The sequence below is a fragment of the Bidens hawaiensis genome, unplaced genomic scaffold (genome assembly GCF_021521415.1).
Source record: "Bidens hawaiensis isolate Kalapana, Puna unplaced genomic scaffold, B.hawaiensis_p1.1 tig00012646_1, whole genome shotgun sequence".
NCBI lineage: Eukaryota > Viridiplantae > Streptophyta > Magnoliopsida > Asterales > Asteraceae > Bidens > Bidens hawaiensis.
In genome coordinates this window covers 604,574-612,714 of record NW_027492046.1, presented here as the reverse complement: position 1 = coordinate 612,714, position 8,141 = coordinate 604,574, and the positions used below count along the sequence as shown (strand labels likewise).

General features: G+C 34.5%; 1 pseudogene; it reads right to left on the bottom strand.

The window, feature by feature from the left end:
• Nucleotides 1-5,861: 5,861 nt before the first annotated feature.
• On the bottom strand, nucleotides 5,862-6,203 carry LOC143541758 (auxin-responsive protein SAUR78 pseudogene; annotated as a pseudogene).
• Between the last annotated feature and the right edge of the window lie 1,938 nt (nucleotides 6,204-8,141).

The following is an 8,141-nucleotide window of genomic DNA, read 5'->3' as shown; positions in this document are numbered from 1 at the left end:
TTTTCTTATATAAAGTTTTCTTCGTAATAGTAGCTTTTGCCTTCAAATTAATTGCAATTTGAAGTTTGCAATTATTATTTACTTCAATTCCTCCCAACTTGAAATTTAATAATCTCTGCTTTTTACATTTCCAAGCACCTTTCAGGACATGTAGATATACAATTTAAGAACTCTATTTGTAGTAATTAATCTATCCTTTTACATAACATCTATCAAGATAAAATAAAATAGAACCCACCCTGGATAATACAAAAACATATGTGATGGATGGATGTCCTTAATTCAAATCTGGTTGGAACTGATAATCTGAAATGAAAAAGCAAGTGAAACTTGATCTAAGCTATACATGGGTGTGAGATCATTGTATTGTGTCTTGTTTTCATTTGAATAATATTGAATGAGTCATAATGAATTACCATATAAAAATCGGTGTTTTTTATATTGTTCAATCCAATAAAATCCAACCATCTAAAAATTACATCACGGTAAGTATTATCAAACTCAAATACATGTTTTTTGAACAGGCATATATAAAAAGTCATATATCCAACCAATCAAAATTCAAATCACATCAATCGTCCATCATATTGGGTTCATACCTTACATAAATAGTAAGTATTGATTGGATCATGTTATGGGTCAAATGACTCAAATCATTTGCTTTTAATAATGCTTGGGTTGGGTTGGACCGAACAAGATGGGTTGATAAAAAACAACCAAAAAGTAAAACGAGCATATCTTGGGCTAAAATATTCGTTACGACCGGGTTTCTCGACGAAAGGAATCTGAATATGTGGTTTTCTTTGACCGCGTTTCCCTATCAAAAACAACCAAAAAGTAAAACGAGCATATCTTGGGCTAAAATATTCGTTACGACCGGGTTTCTCGACGAAAGGAATCTGAATATATGGTTTTCTTTGACCGCGTTTCGCTATGCAACGTGTATATGTCCGTCGCGATACGCCATGGACATAAAAACGTGAAAAAAAGGGTTTTGACCTATATGTTCTATTTTACGAACCCTAATAAGATATCGTCCATCTATGTTCTTTGGCCGTGTTGCATGCTTGAACCATACGTGTGATTCTGTTATCGTTAATTGTTAAACTCGTTTAAGTGTTTGTTGCTTCCAAACAAAACCTGCTAGTGTGATCAGCACTCGACAAAACTTAAAAAATGTTTCTTTATAATTAAATAAACAACCAAACGGATGGCCTTGACAACATACTCTTCTGGATTCGATACCTGACTTACCCTGTCTATAGGTAAATTAGGTTTTTGCATGATCGGTACGACACGGTCATCAACGTGCCCGAGATTCACTTATCGAGTTTGAGTACATTCGCGAGCCTAAACGAAAAAAAAAAAAACTGAAACACTATTTTGGTCTCATACGTCGCCATGTCAGTACGAGTTCTCAACAAGTTCAACGGTCATGGCTTTGCTAAATATAGCAGGCCAGGGAAACTCAAAGCAGACTAAACAAAGAATTGATGTCGAGGTTGAACCATGACCCACCCGAGTTGCAAGCTGAAAAGTGGGGGGATATGGTTAAGTAAACACCAAGGGTTACTAGACAAATCATTAACAGAGTACAAGGAAGAGATTCAGTGCATGTATGACCGTGTTGTGTCTGTTGCAACTACAACTAGAAAGCAAACACTACATCTGGTAGCAGTGTGGTTGTTAGGTGGGGAAGATTATAACTTCCGTTTGCAGGTTACAAGGTTTGTAAGAGTCTAAAATCTATATAGGAAATGGTTTAGTTATTTCTATCTTGATTATTTGTAATTTCTATCTTGCAAGAATGAAATCGAGATAAAAATAAAAAATGATAATAATACGTCTTCTCCAACACGTTCATACGACCTCGCTGCGAAGTGCGAGCTATATTACTAGTATATATAATATGAGTCAAAATCCATAACTCTTATGTGAAACCATAAATAATAACGACAATTGCGGTAAGGCTCCTTTCTAATAGGTAAAACTACCAAGTTATAAGGAGAAACGTATGATCATACTTATTGAGGATGAGGATAAGACCAACCAACAAAAAACAATAAACACTTAGCAATTAGTCATATGAGGTACATAACACACAATCGAGCAATTATTCTAAATAACACATAAACTAGAGTTTGCGGTTTGAAGATCCAAGTCTTAAATCATTTTGTTTGAGTAAGAAAGCTACCCCCAAAGTATAAAAGCGAAAACGGGGATGAAATTACTCACTTAGAAAAAGAGACGTTGATGAAGAATTACTTAGAATAAAACTTCAAGAAAACGAGCTCAACGGTTCAACGTACGTGTCTGATGTTTGGTTTATTTGTACATATATTAGTTCGTTAATGTAGTTGTTTTATTCGTTTAAAGTAGGAACTTTGGTACTTCATACGTGTTTATTGTGTTTCAGGTCACAAGTACTTAACGCACTTAATTTGGACCTACACGAGCATGAAATGAAGTCTCGGGAAGATCGGAGCCGTTATACAAGTGTTGGAAACAAAGAGAAACAAATTGGTTGAAATTCAGCTCCCAGAGTAAGCTACTCTGGGATCAGAGTAGCCTACTCCGATGCCAAATTAGGTCAGAGTAAGGCAGTCAGATTTCAGAGTAAGGCAGTTAGATTTCAGAGTAAGGATTTTCACCCAAAGTAAGCTACGCCAGGGGTCAGAGTAGCTTACGCTGGGTCGCGAAATTCAGTTTTAAAGCATGGGTCCATCTGCTATATAAGCCATAAAACCCTAGATCGTAAAGAACATCATTCCACCCGTTTTGGGGACGAACTTTGGCCATTTTGGGAGATCCAAAACACCTCCAATCACTACAAAATCCATGTTTCATCATCCCGAATCAAGACTTGAAGATCATATGATGACCATGAGAGGCTAGACCCTCCGAAAAATACCCGGGATGTAGAGTATTGTATTTAACAGTATTTCTCATGTATTGATGTCTGGTATTATTGTGCATTCAGTCAATTTAGGTTTATATCGATCAGAACGATTAGTTTGCCAGTTGCTATGATAATTGCTTATAGGGTTGTTTTGACTAGTTTTAATGTGATGAAGCATACGCTTGCCCTTAGTTGAGTCACACTGGCAGGAACCGTTTGATAACCAGTGCCGTGTGTTAGCGAGCGTGGATGCCTAAGGTTTATCTAGTTAGTCCATTTGAGTTGATCATTGATAGTTAATATGTTAATTGAACATGAGATGGTTGTTTATTTACTTACTTGAACCCCGGGTGTAATTTGCTCTTAGTAATTGCTTGATAATTGTTTGTTTGTTTGTTTATCGTAAAACAAATTCATTTGCTATTGTGATCAGCACTTTAAATTGAACTACTTCATAATGTTAAGAACCAGTTTCACATTACACTGACCACATACTCCTCGTGGTTCGACACCCTACTTACCCTAAATAGCTTAAGGTGATTAGGACACTGATTTAATTGGTTTTGACTAGATAACGACAGTCTAGCATCAGTGTCCTAAATTTGGATGACTTGAGTTAATATTTAGTCTTGAAGATGGAATATAAATGATAAACTAGTTCATAAAAACAAGGCTTGGGTTTTCGGGATTTTAGTGCTGGTGTGCACGATTCCACTAATGTAAGAATCAAGATCCAACTTTTAAAGATTTGTTCGGTTTAGTCGGTTCGAGACTTGATAAAGCACCAAATCCTAATCCAACTTACCAAACTATTTAAATATATGAATTACTTCAATAAAATCAGTAGCTTAAACAAGTTTGAGAATTTTATTAATTAAAGTCTCAAACTCGGTTTTAATCGAGTGTAAGTCGGCCCGGTCTTAGTATAATACCAAGTTTGGTTCCGACATACCATAATCTTTGAAATATAAATAATTTAAAGTGAAACATAAGTTAAAAAGGTTAGGAAAGATTTTTTGTGGTTTGAACGGTGACTAGCTCATTAAGACGAGCAGTTCGACTTTTACTCTATTTTTACCCGAAACTTGGTTTAAACCAAGATTTGTTCCAACACTTCCAAACTATTAAGTAATATGAGAAATATAAAGTAAAACATAACTAAAAAGATATGTTGAACTTTTGGTGGTTTGAACATTGACTACCTTGTTAAAACAAGTGTTCTGTTTTACCCGGTTTTTACCCGAAACTTGGATTCAAGCCAAGATTTGTTCTAAACTTCCATAACAACCTTATAATAACTAAAATATAAAGAACAACTCATATCTAAAGTGTTTGATACAGCATGTTAGCTAAAAGTAAATTAAAGTGCTTAAACGAGTATTTGGTTCTTGACTCGGTATGAAACCGAGGATGGTTACCACATTTCAAACACCATAGAACTAAAATATAAAGGAAAACTCATATCTAGAATGTTTCATGCAACATGGTTGCTTAAAAGTTAATTAAAGTGTTTAAACGAGTGTTCGGTTTTGGTTCGATCCTTGACTCGGTATGAAACCAAGGATGGTTACCACATGTCACCATAGAACTAAAACAAAGTAAATTTTCCAAACCTAAACTCAAACAATAAAGTTACGCGAGTGAACTTCCTGAAAACGATCCAAACGGGCCTAAAATGCATAAATATGTGTTTGAATGCCCACAAGCCTTAAATAAAGATGAAAATGGTTTTCTCAACATAAAATAACTTAGAACAACTGAAAATATAAAAAACATATACCCGAAAAGGATTGAAATGCAAGAATCGATTCCGTTGACTTTTAAAGTCAAACTTAAGCAAAACTAACTATAACAACTTGCAAGTTCAAACAATTTGAGTGAGAAAGATGAAGACGAGAAGGGGAAATGACTGAGATTGGATGGGTATTTATGAGGAAAGATTAGGGTTCGAAGGATTGGGTAAAAGCTTTGTCCGGTGGATAAACCAATACACTTTGATACTTTATTTAAAAATAAGTTTTAAATTAAATAAATTATTAACAGGGATAAAAACATGTTTGGAGAGTTCTAGAATAATTATGGGTTAAGTCTTTGTTGGTTTGGATGGTTACAACACGAGTTCGGCCCTTAAACGAGCTTAAACGAACCAAAAACGTTAAAAAACTAATTTTGCTGAAACAAACTGTAGGCCAGCTACGCAGTGGGCTGAGGCCAGCCCTACGCGCTACGTGAGGTGGGGGTTCTCGGCCAAACTTTGTTTTTTGGCAATTTAATCTATGTAGTTTATTTTAAGTCGTTTTGAGTACAAAATAAGCATTTTAAACACTATTAAAGACTTTAGAATAAAATGACATGTATGAAACATGATTACATTAATTTATTAATATCCAAAGATACGAAAAACAAAATGGACCGGTTTACAATACGAAAACAAATACAAGAAAATGACACATGCCACAAAAGTAATATTAGACATATCTTGTTCTTTAAGCAAAATCAATTATTGTTAAAAGCCATTGACCTACAAACCTAATCATTTTATTCCCAAACAAGACAAGAGAGCACACACAAAAACCATGTGACTAATACATGTGTATACAGCATGTGTCAACTAAACATTAATTGCATATGTATTATCTCTTATTGTGGAACCACTATGGATTGTGAAATCTCAACCAAGAAAGCAAATTAAAGTGTTGGAGATACAATTATATATATATGTTTAATCCCTCAAAACAATTTACTTGTATCTGAAGTGGACACCAAAAGTAAACTCTATAAGCAATCTCTTTTGAATTGGATATTAATGGCTGTAAATCTACGAAGTGTACACCATACATCCACAAATAGGAAGCACTAGCAGCTTACAAATACAATTAGCTAGGGTTTACAGAAGAGTATTATATATAGTATAGTATGAGAATTTGAAAACAAGGCCAGCAACAAATAATAAATGAATTAGCTAGCAAGCATACAAGTCCACGAGCTCTTCTAAAGAGTCCTGTTGAGGGACCGCGTTTTCAAGCATCCATAAGAGGTGTTCGAAGAGAACCACCTCGCAATCCACCGTGTCCCTGTCACCAGAACGTTCTAGCAGCTCCTGGAACACCGGGTGCTCCGCAAGCTCTAAGCTTATATAGTAGCGGCGTCTCGACTTGCCAACATAGACCGCATGGCAATGATCAGGGTTATGGTAGTCGGCCGCAATAGCACTACTGCTGCTATTGCTACTTCTGCTAGGCTTACTGAAGGAGTGCCATATCTTGAGCACTGATTTAAGCTTTGTTAGCTTACCTCTAGCCATATTAATATATATGGATGAGATGAAGATGAGTATTAAAATGATGAGCAAGTGGGAAGGAATGTATGAGAGAATAGGGTTGTATGCTTGCCATTATATATATGTATGTGTAAGTAGGGTAGAAGAAAACAGCATGTTTGGGGTGGTGGGGCCATGCACATTGTTGTTATGGCTGGCAGGTTGCTGATACTGACAAGTTGGAGGACATACCCATTTGAGATTTGGTCTGGTCTGGTCTGGTGTCTATTAGTTGTTGATTAATATACTGTACGTAGCTAGTTTTTGGCTGTTGGGGCATAATTGTTGGTTGTCTCTTCACAATCATAAAAACCTCCCTAGCTTTTTTCATAAATATTATAGAGCATGTTATATTTTTTTGGTTCCTTCTTGTGATTTAGTAAATGACTGAAACCTTAAAATAAGAGAGACACATTATACTTCAAGTATGATTAAAATCAGGCTTAGGATTTAGTAAATGATTGAAACCTAAAGAGAGAGAGAGAGGCATTATATTTCAAGTCTGATTAAAATCACAAATCAGGCTTGGGATTTAGTAAATGATTGGAATCTTTAACGAAAATGGAGAGAGATTAAGATTAAGATAAGATATTCTCCCTGGGCCTCTTTTAAATTCTAATAGGAGATGAAAACCCCAAGTTCTTCACATTTTTGTCTTTTATTTTTTTTTCTTTTTTTTAATAAAGAAAGGGAAAGCAATAGGTTCACTTCACTTAAACACAAGAAATTGATTTTAACTTTAAAATCCCAATATACATAGTACTAATTATTTTAAGTTGTTTGAAAATGCCTCTAATTAGGAGATGCTTTATAAGTAAAGAGACATGATATCTATATTTTTATTGTTAGACTAACTTATAATTTTTGTTTATTTACAGTATTGCAACTTCTGGAATATATGTTATTTAAAGAATTGAATTTCAATGAGTGTCATTTATACAAAAAATTGCTTGGCTTCTTGTCTTTTATCCTTACTGCCATTCACTTTTATCTATTAAATTTTGGTATGTGTCAAGAAGATTAGAAGATGAGAACATATATGTAATTGTCCCTCGATCTGTTTAAGCTTTGACAGTTATAGACATCCCCCATCTCTATCTATACACTTCCATTATATAATTCAATCCAATCCAATCCAATTCCCGATTCAACTTCACACATGGATCACAATAGTACAGCTGATATATGTGTAAAGAGAGATTAATGGTGGAGCTCCCTATCAAAGATTCTTCCACAGCTGTGATCAATATCAGGTAAAAGCTTCTAAACCGTTTACAGCCTGTTAAACTCAAATAAGTCAAATCAACTGGTTGCATATCTTCTTGTAACCCTACAACTCTCGTTATACTTCTCTTTCTCTTCCCATTAGTAATCGCTGCTCAACTCACTGGAGTTAGACTAGACACCATAACTCTAATTTGCCTAGTATTTATTGTGCAAATGTCCCACTCCGTTTTATCTAGTGGATTTCACTTGCTACAAACTATTGACTCGTATTTGGACCAACTGGAATGCAAAGGAGGGTAACGGGTGGGTCAATAACTCAAAAGATATAATGAACAATAACCAACATATGATTTATTTCTAATATTTTGATTTTAATAATCCAAACTATCATATATTGACCAATAACAATTCATACTTACAGTTTGGCTAATGATAATTCTAATTGTCAGTTTTGTTGCAAAGAGTAATCCCGATAGCATATTTGCTATATATTTTACACTCAATTTACATTTGGTTAATGCTTGATGTTGCTAGTACGTTTCTCCTTATCGTTCAAAATCATTATTGTGAAAGACATCAAGTAATTAATATAAAAATTAAGTATAAATCTATGACATTTATATTTATGCTACATGGATTGTTATTGTTAACAAATTGAAAGTTATAATTATCATTAGTTTCAAGTTTAAGTATTGA